This window comes from Equus quagga, chromosome 4 (assembly GCF_021613505.1).
Source record: "Equus quagga isolate Etosha38 chromosome 4, UCLA_HA_Equagga_1.0, whole genome shotgun sequence".
Classification (NCBI taxonomy): Eukaryota; Metazoa; Chordata; class Mammalia; order Perissodactyla; family Equidae; genus Equus; species Equus quagga.
Window position 1 is genome coordinate 128,355,772 of NC_060270.1, and position 13,455 is coordinate 128,369,226.

Genomic DNA, 13,455 nt, shown 5'->3' on the forward strand with positions numbered 1-13,455 from the left:
AGCTCTGATTCTTCAACAAATCAATTATAAGGAAAACAAGGAGGGAAGGCAAGAGGCTGTGGAAAAGATAAGAGAAACATCAATCAAATGCAGTGTATGGACTATTTGAATTTTGGTTGGGAAAGTTTCAACTGGATAAATGTGTTTGTTAGACATTTGGGGAAATCTGAACAGTGACTAGATATTGATATTAAGGAATTAGAATTTTTGTAGTTGTGATATGGTTTTGTGGCTATGTTAAAGGAGTCTTTATTTTTTGGAGTTACATTCTGTATCAGTTGGTGCAGTCAGGACAGAAACCACACAGTGCTCCGAACAGAGGAAGTTTAAAGAATTATTAATTAGTATCAGGAAATTAACTACAAAGGAGTAAAGCAAACATTAAAGAATAGAGCAAGAGGAGGTATAAGGAGCGGCCACTACTACCAGGGCTGAGACTGAACACCCAAGGAAGGAGCAAACTCCCCTCTCACATCCCCACTCCAGTGGTAAGATCCACATCTCCTTGGAGAGGTTGAGTTCTTGGCCCACTGGATGGCAGAGAAGTTCACTGGGATGGTGCAGACCAGGAGTGGGCACCCAGCTCTATGGGAAGGCACCAGCGGGGCATCTATGAGGCTCACTGGGAAGCTGGCTGAGATGCCAGCAGCACTCGCCGGGAAGCCCCCTATTTGGGTGCTGCTGAAACTCCCTGGGAGGTGAGCACCGCTGTGTGGCTCATGAGCTGCAGCTGCTCTCAACTACAAGTATAAGCAGGGGAGAGCGCAATGAAACCTGCAAGAGTTACCCCTTCCTCTTCCAGTGTCCCTCTGGTGTTCTCTACTGACAAAGTTTAACATCTTGCCAGCTCACAAAAGAGAAAAGTTTATAGGGTCCAGCTCCAGTTCCACACATTGGAACAAAAAAGGGTGGGTTTGGAGCTGAGGAGTATTAAATTGATAACTGGTACCTGTAGTAAAGTATTTTTTTAAATTTTTTTTAAAAAAGCTGGTTATTTTTGTTATTTATTTTTTTGAGGAAGATTAGCCCTGAGCTAACATCTGCTGCCAATCTTCCCCTTTTTGCTGAGGAAGACTGGCCCTGAGCTCACATCTGTGCCCATCTTCCTGTACTTTATATGTAGGATGCCTATCACAGCATGGCTTGCCAAACGGTGCCATGTCCGCACCAGGGATCCGAACTGGTGAACCCCGGGCCGCCGAAGTGGACCGTGCAAACTCAACCGCTGCGCCAGTGGACCAGCCCCCATAGTAAAGTATTGATAGATGAAGTGTTAGGATGTCTGTGATTTGCTTCAAAATAATCCTGTGGGTGGGGATATGGGTGAAACAAGATTATTCACATGTTGATAATTGTTGAAGATGGGACTGGTATATACCCATACATTATACTCTTCTACTTTTTATATATGTTTATATGGATGAGATATACATGAGAGAGGTATGTTTATCTCAAATATATGAGACGTTTTTCATATATATCTGTCATGTATCATATATATATGAGATAAACACATAAAGGCATACGTGTGTATGTATATATAAACGTTCCCTACTCATTTTCATTATAAAAAAAATTTGTAAAGGTGAATTGACACATTATCTGTCCCTAAGAAGCCTAAGCTTTATATTATAATCTAGCAATCTAAGATTGTTCAAAATTTGGGAGAAGCCGGGTATCAACCTTACACACTGACTGAGAAGACAGGACTGTCATCCTGGCTGATTATGATTAAGTGATTTTCCTCCTATTGGAAATTTTGGGGCTAGGGCTACGAGGCCAGTATAGGTACAAATGGCCAAATTGAAAGCGGCCAAAATAATTTTGTCAAGCACTTAGAACAGTGCCTAGAATATTCTAAGTGCTGTGTAAGTGTTTGTTGTTGTTTCATTTTGTGTTACTGATTTCCTATCATCAGTCAACCTGAAGCATGCCCTACTGCTGATGAGGCCCCCTGCTGCTCTCCCAAGGTACCATTATCAAGAGTTCAGGAATTCAGACCTTGGACTCCTGAGGGAGTACTAGCTGACTAGTACCTAAGAGTGGCCTGTTTTGCTGTTTCTTGTCTTCCTAGGGGAGAGGCAGCAGTAGCAGTTGCCGCGTCAGCAAATGCAGCAACAGTAGAGGTTCTGCCGGCAGTGCTGGGGCAGAAAGGTGGCGACTGGGAAAGTGCTGGTGACAGCCTGGGTGGCAGAGTGTGTAGTGCACAGCGGGGCCCTGAATAGGGGCAGCGTGCTGACGGGCCCTAGAGCAGCTCAGTGCCAACAGGGGCATTGTGGTCACCATGCAGGGATCTACAGGGGCACAGGGAAGTAGGTGAGATGTCTTGGCACATGGTGAGGGTGAAGTGGGGGTTGTAGGTGCCAAGGACTTTAACAACTAGTGGGAGGAAGTGGACTGAATCTCGACTGGAGATTTCAGAGGAAAGTGTTTCATTTACTGCCCCTTCGGTGGTGGCGATGTGTTTGTGTGTGTGTATTTGACACAAGCATACATATGTGCATGTGTGTGGACATCTATTTGCATGCAGCAATGGCAACAGGAGGATTCACTCTCCCAGACAAGAGGAGTCAAACTTCATATTTAGATTAAAAAGATGAATAAGTGAACATTGCTGGGTAATCAACCTGCTATATTTTTTTCCCTCTACAGTGGAGTTGCATTTCAGACACATTTAATTTATGGGAATTCAGCTAAAAGTGCTTGGCTTAGCAAAGAAACAGCCTACAAAACAATAAAAACAAGATAGAAGTGAGAGAAAGACGAGAATATTCCTTTTAACAGTGCATCCACCATGACACCAACAACTGGCGCTCCTCTGGGTTGTCTCAGTTCTCATGTGATGCTCATAGTGGAGCATCTTGCTGCTCTGTGGGATTCTAGCCCTTAAAGACATGCTTTTGTTTATTATTTTTTGTTTTTTTAAATAGAACATGCACTCTAAATGCAAACCAGTTACCTCATCCAGAATTCAATGAGGAATACCAACTTCTCACACTCTTATGGAATTAAAAAATTTCAAAAATTATATTTTCATGTCTCTTTTATATGAAGTGGAATAATTTGAAAATGGTATACTGTGTAGGGCTGTATACACAAAATTATGCATTCCAAATTAGTTTAAGAGAATTTTCAATAAATTTAGGTGCTACATGGTTTTATTTTATATGCTGAATTTAGACCCTCTGCCTGCATAAAGCATGACTCCTTTGTATGGTTTCTATTACACATATTGAATCAACACAAATGTCTCATTTGAATGTGTTGAATCAGTGTTGCACAGACAGTGTGTCAAAATCCAAAGTTTATCATTTTGTTTCAGGCAAAACAATAATAGCTCCTTAAGAGCAGGGAAGATTGAGCATTGAAAAGTGAAGATGATGTTTAAATGTAGCATCTGAAGAAGGAAGGGTCAAGGGATGCTGGAAAACAACTTTTCTTATCTCAAAGGGACTGGACAGTCCACGGGTGGAAATGTGATAAAGCTGCCACAAGAACGTGAACTTGGCTATGTAAATTGCGAAGTGTAAGTCTGGTCTTGCCTGGTCTTTTGTGACAATGTGAGTATTACAAATTGCTTATCGTGTTAGGTGCCCACCCCCACGCCCACGTTTTAGCCATGCTATGGGATAGCTTGGAGCACCCATTGATACAAAGCAATCTGTGGGTGCTGCTCAGTGGGACTGAAAGTGCTCTCGATTCTGCCCATTACCTTCTCTGTTCTTTTTCTGGACTCTTTGTTGGCATTATCAGTACTTCTGGAGTTTCAGCTTGCCTAGATTTCTTGTCGATTGGAGGCAGCAGAGCCTCCTGGGAAGTGAACTCGAGCTGGCCCATTGCTGGGGTTCGGCCTTGTGGGCACGCTGGTCAGACTGCCTGATGCTTGTGTTTGAGGAAGAGAGGAAGATGGTGGGAAAGAGGGGAAGCATCCTGGGAGGAAGGATCTGAGCACGTGGAACTTAACCCAGAACAAAGTCTTAGTCGTCAGCGTGGGAGGAAGCTCTGAATACAATGCAGTGACTATTCTCAGAATGCGTCCTTGGTCCTGCAGTGCTGGCTGGATCCTGTCGAAAGAGGGAGCTGCAGAGATAAAGGGAAAGCCCTGATGCACTAGACTGCGTACCATGCTAGAACACCAGCATGTTGCTCTGAGATTCCTCTAGGTAGGGTCAAATGGCGCTGGGCCAAAGGACAGGGAGCTGCACTTTACCCATCTGCATCTCAGGACTCCCCTGAGGAGTCACGGGGCTGCCAACTGGCAGAGAGTTAACTGCCAGGCTCAGGGGTTAGTGGGGGAGCAGGTGCAGATGCAGAGAAGTGGAGGCCCCTGGGTTGTGGGGGCTCCAGAACTCCGATGGAGGAGCACTTTCCAGGGGGCCACAGTGCCCGCATCAGCCCTCCAGTGTGGGTTACACTCAATATTAACTCTTTTGGTTTTAAGTTTTTCCAGGATTTCAAATTATCTCCTTTCAAATTACATTTAGCATGGAATTTGCAACTTTATAAAAAGTAGTTTCAAATGTATTAATGTGAAGTAAATTGATTATGCTCTAAAACTCTAAGTTGTCCTATCTATGGTTGATTAAGCTGCTTGTTTGGTGTAAGCCTGAGTTTCTTAGCTTTCCTGCAATATTTTCTTTAGACTTAAGAATGTTAATAATGCAACTGATTTTTTAAAATAATAAAATACATTGGAAGATTCTCCAACACTATTCAAGAACAGTTTAGGAAGAAAATTAGTCTTCTCAGTTTGTTTTATGTTATTTCCACATGAACTTCCTAAAGCAAAATCAAAGTGCAATAAAATTCTGGGTGCTGGAGTTCTTGCTGTCAGTTTCTCACTAATAAGTATACTAGATCGAATTCCCTGTCCTACTCATGTACTTTCCTTACATTTTGTGTCCAGGTACACTTTGAGAAAACTAAATCCAAAAATGTTTTGTTGCGTGATAATCTCCATCTTGCACCCATCTTACCTCCTGCACTTTTTTCCCTCTGTTTCCAGTAGAAGTTTTGCAAAACTGCATGGTATTTTTTTAACTTTACAGGAAAGAAGGAGAGAAAGTCAATTTCCAGGAATAATTGGCTGCTTTTACCGATTATAGAGAAGGACAAGAAAAAGAAGTCAGCAAGCGGGGCTCTCTTGCCCTTTGTTTAATCCTTAGCTCCCTCCTCCCTCTTTCAGACTGGGGGCAGGGCTCATGTCAGTTCCAGAGGAGGTTGAGCTGACCATCAGGTGGGCTGCTTAGAGGTCTGGCCCTTCTTGGCACTGAGTGGGCCTGGGCCCAGTTCTGAATCCTGCTATGCAAACACTGCTTGTAAATCACTGACTTCTCTGTTTCTTTCTTCCACAATAACACACAGAACCTTGCTGCAAGCTTCCAGGAATTAATAAGGGAAGAGACAAACATTAGACTACCAAAATTCTAATTAACTTTGATATGGATTTATGTGTAAATTTGGATGAGTCACTGATTTTTAATAAATGGGAGAGAAAAATCTTAAAGATTAATGTAATAGCTGAGAACTCAGGAGCTAGAACTTTGATGCTTGCTTAATTCTTTCTCCCAACCCATGTCATTTGGAGAAAAAAATATCAAAGACCTTCACAAAGCGGGGAATGGAAGGGAGATTATGCAAATTAAAAGTTCACAGGACTAAATCATTACTCTTGTGCAAATGAGCTTCTCCTGCTTGGGCTTTTCAGGAGTGTTTTCGGGTGATATTTGCTGAGGATAATGAGAAATGGAGGCATGATTAAAAAGAGACTGATTATAAACTAATTGATCTTTATGTGTATCACAAGAGGTTAAAAAAAAAGAAAAAAAGAAAAGCTGAGGTCCAGTAAAAACTTGACCTTGTTTACATTAATATTCATCTTTTAAAAAAAGTAACAATAATGAGTTAGTGACATACGCAGCTTCAGCTTTCTCCCTCCTCCCCCCAAGTCCAGGCAGATGTCAGAAGCCTGGACCAGTGTGGCTGCTTGTCCAGCTGTCCTTACTGGTGGTCTAAGCTCTTTATTAGCATCAGGGCTTTTGCTGTCCTACCCCTCTTTCATCCTGATTTAGGAACTGGGGCCGAGCGAAGTTTGCTGACTGCTAACGGAAGCTTCTCCGTCTTGAGAGCAGCGGTTAAAACCAGCAGCTCTGTGGGCTCCCAGGCCACTCACTTTCCCATCTGGTGGAATGTTCCAGTGTTGAGCATCATCACAGTTAAATAATTTAGCCTGAAGCTCCCTTTGGCCTGATAGTTGATGGCTCTAACATATAAAGATATATTTTGAGTGATTGTACAGATTAAGCATTTATTTTTTTCTGAGATGATAAACTGACATGGTGATAGATAGGAAACAATGCACTGGGCCTTATTGTGTTTGATTAACCTTGACTGTGGCTGCTTTTGCAGCTTAGGCAGCTGGTTTGAACAAACTTGTAATTTCACAGCCTCACAAAAAACGTCATTAATCTTTTATCATTTTATAAAGTAGGAACTTAGTGTATATTTACTGATAATGAGAGGACATATGTAGGTTGACATAATTTATTGATACTTTATTTCACACTTGAGTTCTGTGGACAAATACTTATAAATAACCTCCTGGATGTACATCTTTTCTCACCTGTCATATTTTTTCTTAGAAAAATTCGTAAGACTGTATGCCACAGAGACTTCTGAGGGAAGTAACTAATAGTGGTGAAGACTTTGAAGGCTGAATTCTGGCTTTGCCTCCTATTAGCTGTGCAGCCTTAAATCACTTAACCTCTCTGAGCTCAATTTCTTGAGCTCAAAACTGGAGAGAGTGGCACTTCATACTAGAGTTCTGTATTAAATGAAAAGCATATGCAATGTGCTTAGGCCAATGTTGGGCACATAGGAAAGCACTTACTAGCAGAGCTATTTATTCTTGGAAATGGTATTGCTGGGTTAAGGGTATGTATATAAAAATATTGATATATATTGCCAAAGTTCATCTGCACTGTTGATTATAAAGTCATGGACTCATTGATGAGCATATTATGTAAGAGGTACTAAGCTTGTCCAGGAATGTGAGAATCTGCCCTAGGAGTCTCCTGTCTGTTTCATGTCTGTTCTCCTTTCTGGTAAGAGCACCTTGATTCTCCTTTGGAGAACCACATTTCCTCTATTTTCAGTTCATGTTATTCCCTGGGACTGACCCATCCTCTGGCCTCAGCAGGGAGCAGGAGTATAGGAGAGAGTCCTGGGTGATCAAGTCATGTATGCCCTGGCCACAGGGATTGGTCAGTAATGGGTGTATGACTTGAGCTCGGCCAATGAGAACCCACCCCAGGATGTTTATCGATGTTACTAGAAAAGAGACATTATCCTTTTGCTGAAATTATAACTCTGGAGCTCCTGGTGCCGTCTTTGCTCCTGTATGGAAAGAATCTACTAGGGGATGAAGCACAGGGAAATACAGAGCTGAGAGGTGGGGACATGTCCCGATGACACTTGGATGCAGCAATGTCTGAACTTTTGAGTCGATATATTCCCTTTGTTGCTCAAATCACTTTGTGTTGGGTTCTTATTGAAAGGTGACCAAACTTGAGAGATCATATTACATTCCTCAGGGTCATGTCCTGCATGAGGAATAAGCAGAGTTTCTATCACATTAAATGTCAGAGACATTTATGTTCCAGGATATTTCTGAATGATGGTAGGTCGCAAGTCAGTACAAGTTATGTGATGCCTCTTTGATGTTGTCCTTGGATTAAGACCTACATTGAACAGGTTTAGGTTTCCTTCGAAAGCATGACTGCAACCACGGATAACTGCTGATTCCCTGGTAGCCAGCCATGGTTCTATGAATGTATGTATGAGACTGTGAAGGTAAATACAGGGACTTTTTTTTAAAAAGGTGAATGAGCTGTTAAAATGAAAATCTGCATTTGTTGGTGTTAATTTCTAAGACTTCTTCCCTATAGTTTGCGTTACAAAACATAAAGCATCGTTTGTATTTGACTTTTCATCTGTCCACAGTGAGTATACAAAGGCTGAAATGGAGGGTTCTTGTTGAGGGGTCACAGGAAGTGAAGACAGAACATAAAGGTCAGATTTGGGAGAACTTTGAGCACAGGTCCAAGCATTTGCATTTAATTCTTTGTAAAGAGCCCTTAAATATTTTGAATGAGAAAGTTCTTAGAAGATTAACAGGGCAGTAATATGCAGACAAGGGAAGAAGTTCTTGGACTATTGCGGTATTCAGGTTGAGATAAGAAAGACTAGGGCAGTGGGAGTGGCAAGAAACAATGGAAGGAGGAGGGATGGATAAGGAGTAAACAAGACTTGGCCTCCCTAAGAATAAGGGGCAACAGAAGAGATGGGTCAAAGATGAGCATACCATTAATTTTTTAAAAAGGTAAGTTGGTTTGGAGAACTGATTTGGCTTGGTGGAGGAGCTGTGTGGAAGGTAATGAGTTTGTTTATATACTTATTTGCACCCTTTTCTTTTTGGATTTCAGCTCTCCTAGAAATCAGATGCAGTATGTAGAGTGGGGGGTAACTGTGAGTGGGCCCTGAAACTTGAAACTTCTCCCCTAGAGAGCTATACTTACAAAGAGAAGTAAGATACGTAACTTTGAGAGCAATGATGGTTATCCACAGGCTGTGGTTGTGTGAACTTATCTAAAGAAAGAATGGCTTATTAGAAAGAGGGGTGTTTGGTAATGAAGTAAATAAAATGGTGAGTCATGGAGATAAAGTTTGGCAGTGTCCCAGAAGCACTGTTTGGAGGGACCTGAGGCCTTAGGCAGTCTGGTGTGATTGGCAGATATGAGCCAGTGTGTTGATGGGTGGATGTACCAGGCTATTTTAACCTTATGCCACTTCATAGTTTGTTCTAATTTTAGGTTCACCAAACCAACCTTCTAATTATAATTTGGCTCCCCAAATGGTTTCCATGCTGGAAGAAAAATTCCTTGTGAGTAACAGGTCCCTTTTCATTGTCTGTCATTAAACTGGTATTCTGGGTAAGGAGCACATGTGTGAGTTCTGAGTTTCCATGGTGCTGAGTCATCATCCTCATGAGCTGACCAACTCGGGGGCACAGGCAAAACTGGGTTTCCCCATCTGTAAGGCTGAGGGCCAGTCTCCACTGGGAGGTGACCTACCGGGTCAAGTCTCGTGGTAGGTAGGCAGCTGACCTTCCCCCTGGTACATTCTGACTTTTCCATGATCTCTTCTCAAGTGTGTACACTGCCTGACTCAGAACATACCAGGCAACAGTAAATCAACAACAAGGCCTCCGATCTGCTGGAAGTGCTGTCACAGACTGCAAGAATTAATAGCTGGGACATTTTTCCACTTGTGAAACTCTAAGGCACCGCTCAAATCCTATTGACTTTGTTTAATTTTGTGTTTATGTGTATGATGTGTGTGTGTGTTGCGTGATCATAAAAGTTACTCTTAATCATTATAGAAAACAATAGTGAGGAAACAAAAAGTAAGTAAACAAAAACAAGTTAATGTCCCTACCCAAAGGCAACCACAGTTTACATTTTGGCATATTTCCTCCTAGGCAATTTTGTTTTTACAAAATTTAAATTATACACAATTTAAAAACCTTCATTATCTAGTTCCATATTCCACTGTAGATTCAAAGTAGCAATTTAGAGAAAAAGAAGAGGGAGAAAAGTCATAAAAAGTAGATAGAATTTGTTAAAGTGCAAAGCACTCTGAAAGTCATTTAATGGGCCACAGCCATGCACAGTTCGGTAACTCCTGGGGTCAGTCATTTGTACTGTAATTGATACAATAATGAATTTACATCACGATGACCTCAAATCATCATTAAAAGGTTAAATCATGTTCGGTATCCTTCTGTTAAAATTTGGAGATATGAAGAATATACTTTTTTCTTTCTTTTCTTCTTCTTCTTTCTCCCCAGTACATAGTTGTATATTCTAGTTGCAGGTGCTTCTGGTTGTGCTGTGTGGGACGCCACCTCAGCATAGCCTGATGAGCAGTGCCATGTCTGCGCCCAGAATCAGAGCTGGTGAAACGCTGGGCCGCTGAAGTGGAGCGTGCGAACTTAACCACTCAGCCATGAGACCAATCCCTGAAGAATATACTTTTGAACTATATCATTCAAACTGGTTAATATACATAAGGAGTGAAGTGAATGCTTAGCTGTCTGGAAACTTGACTATATAGAATTCCTCCTTTTCTCCAAGTCCCAAGTAGACAAGATGTAGCTAAAATTATTGGTTGCGTCCCTGGCATCCATTCCATCCTTCTCTCACAATGTAGCAGCCATGCTTTTGGTGGGACTGACCACACCTCTTGCTCCAGAGAAATTCTCTGCTTGGCCTAAGCTCATCATGATAATCACATCCCCTTGCCCCAGTAACTGATTCAAGAATGAGCCTGGAGCTATGGCCTAAACCAATAGCTCAAAGCATTGCTTTGGCCACAGTGACCATTCGGAGGTAGATGCTGATCCCAATTCATCAGTCAGAATAAAGCCCTTAATTTCTGTGCAATGGCTGTGAAAGAAAGGCTCTCTTCTGTAATCTGAGATGTACATTTGAGTCCTGGAACTGCAGCAAGCATTTTGTTACCATGAGAAAGCCCACCTGAAGATTTTTTAAGGCAGCAGAAGAGAAGATTTATAGTATGTGTTTCATGCTCAGAAGCAGCTGAGAACACAACTAGTTCAGAATGTCACAGGTCCAGGGTAAAGGACCAAAAGGGACTGTTTTGGTATGAGCAAGGTGATCTCTCAGAGGTGGTTGTGGTGGTCAGAGGGTGATGGATATTTTAGATCCATTGGAACAAGTTCTAGACAGTAGCACGCAGTCCACCAACTTGTACCAGCATCCCTGTCCTCTGGCCTTCCATGTTTTTGCCCCCATGGCCTCTCTGGGTGCACAAGCTAGCGATTTACTTCGACCTCTGCCTCATCTTTCTTCTTTTGCACCTCAGCCTTCGCATTTTCTTCTTCCTCCACTTGGCTCTCACGGCATGGAGGTTTCTAAGAAGACAGTGCTAAGGCCAAGAGCCGACCTGACTATTAATGCAACCCTAGGAAAAGGGCAGAGGTGAGAGAAGGAGAAAAGAAGCCAGAATCCTGAAGTTTACTCCATACCTGGGCTTGAGCCAATAATTTTCACTTATGGTTAGGCTATTTTGATTTGCTTATCCTATTACTTGCGATAGAAAGTACAATTGTTTTACTGTGCTTTGTTGGAGGTGAAGGTAGGCCATTAACACTTAAATGTCCAGAAGTTTTGTTATGAGCATGGGTCTAAAGTTCCAGATACTTGAGTCACAAGTAGGGAGGAGGTAGCATATCACACAGGAGCTGCTCCATAAATGAATATTGGTCAAGTGTGATTGGAGTAGTCAGAATGTGTCAGAGCTTGCCAGGAGAGAAGACACAGAGTAGGGTCTGAAGCCTGAACTCCAGGTAGCATGAGGAGGAGGAGTCAGAATTAGTGAAGGAGCCGCTGGAGAGACACAGCATGTCTTTGCACCATTGTCCCTAATGAGAAAAGAGTTTCCGTGAAGAGCTGGTGATCTATGATGTCAAATGTTTCAGAGGCTCCAAGATAATCAGTGAACAAGATGAACTTGGTAATTTGGAGGTAATTGGTGACTTGGTGAGATGCACAGGAACAAATGGTAAGTGACTTTGAATTTTATTAGATTTGGGGTGAATATGGTGTAAACAAAGTTTCCCAGAGACATTGGGCCAATAAAGCATAGAGTTGTAGTGACAGACACAAAATGGATTTTCTTGGGTTGTGTTTCTATTTTCTCTTAGAAAAATCCAGAGATTTTAAAAGTCTTTGCACATTTCTGGGGGATTCCAGGTTGTTTCTTGTATTTATTACAAGCCACTGGCTGCCAAGTGGTGTCCGCCATTTTCCTCCTCTCCCCCTCTGGCTCTTTGGGGAGACAGATGATGTTGGCGAAGTCACAGGGCAAGGCAGAGAAGTCACTTCTGGAAGACTAGCCAGCCACCAACCACTTTCCACAGCTTGTGACATTCACCCTGGGAGTTCTACTACCATCAGGGCATAACTAGTCCTCAGCCCTGGGGCTCTGAAATCTCATTTTGCCAGGACACTGATGCAGTGCCATCCCTTCAGGTGGCCTGGCATTTCCCAGGCTCTCAGAGGCTTGTCTCCTATGGATGGATTTGTCAAATTTTAGAGAGCATTGTAACAGTCAAGATTGGCAGAAGATTGGTGAGCAAGGAATCTAAATATTAGGAGTGATTTGATTCAAAAAGTGTCCCCCAGCTGGGACAGACTGAGTTACTGTAAGAATGATGCTGCCAAGAAATTCAAAATGGTCATATTCAGTCACAATTCCTTTTCCTCTAGATAACACTTGCATAATTATTTGTAAACATTTTCTTGCTCTGGGATCCTGTTTTTTCCCCTGCTTACGTGGCTGATCATCTTCTATTCATGTGGTTTTTCTTCCAAACATGAGTCTGATATACTTGATTAGGATTCTACTTACAATCAAATGCCAGCTCTGCCTCCTTGAGACGGCTCTCAGTCAGCTTGATTGGGCTTGTAAGTGTTCACAAACATACCCTTCATACATTTTTAAAGACAACCTTTGGAGTTTATTCCCACAGTTGAAAATGTATATCCTGGGAATTAGATATTTTCTAGTTCATTCATTTATTCATCCACCCATCCATCCATCCATTTGTTCACCAATTCATTCCATAAATATTCACCGTGTGCCTACTCTGTGTCAAGTATTGTGTTAAGTGCTGGGATAATAATCACTAGTAATACAGGCACAGTTGTGCCCTTCTTAGCTTCTGATGATGAGTGCTGGGAGATAACTCCCTCCAGACCCTGAGTATGGTGATAGTTTCTGTTGCTACTGGAGCCCAAAATGTCAATGCCTCCAGGAGTCCAGTGATGTCCATCAAGGACGGTCAGATTTCCTTGCTGATGGCCCCACTGCCTTAGTACCTAGCACTGCCTAAAACTAGAGACTGCCAGAGGTGGTAGTGAGACAGCTGGGTCTGTCCCTAAGTCTGGGCTCAGGGCAGCCAGGGCTGTAAGAGCCTGCATAATATGTCCTGAGGTGCCATATTCTGATGCTGTGGAGGCTGGTGGCTTCAGTGCCAACCACTCTGCTCATCATCCCATTCTCTCCTGACCTGTAAGTTTTCTGCTGAGAAATAGCTTGATGGGGGTTCCCTTGTAAGTGGCAAGCTTCTTTTCTCTTGTCGCTTTAAAGGTTCTCTCTTTGTCTTTGATTTCGGTTTAATTCAATGCATCTTGGAGAAGATCATTTGGGTTTAAATTTGGGGAGAACCTATGAGCTTCATGAACTTGATTGTCCAAATCTCTCCCCAGTTTTGGGAAGTTCTCAGCCATTATTTCTTTTAATAAATAAGCTTTCTGCCCCTTTCCCCCTTTCTTCTCCTTTAGGGATTCCAATAATGTACAGATTTTTCTC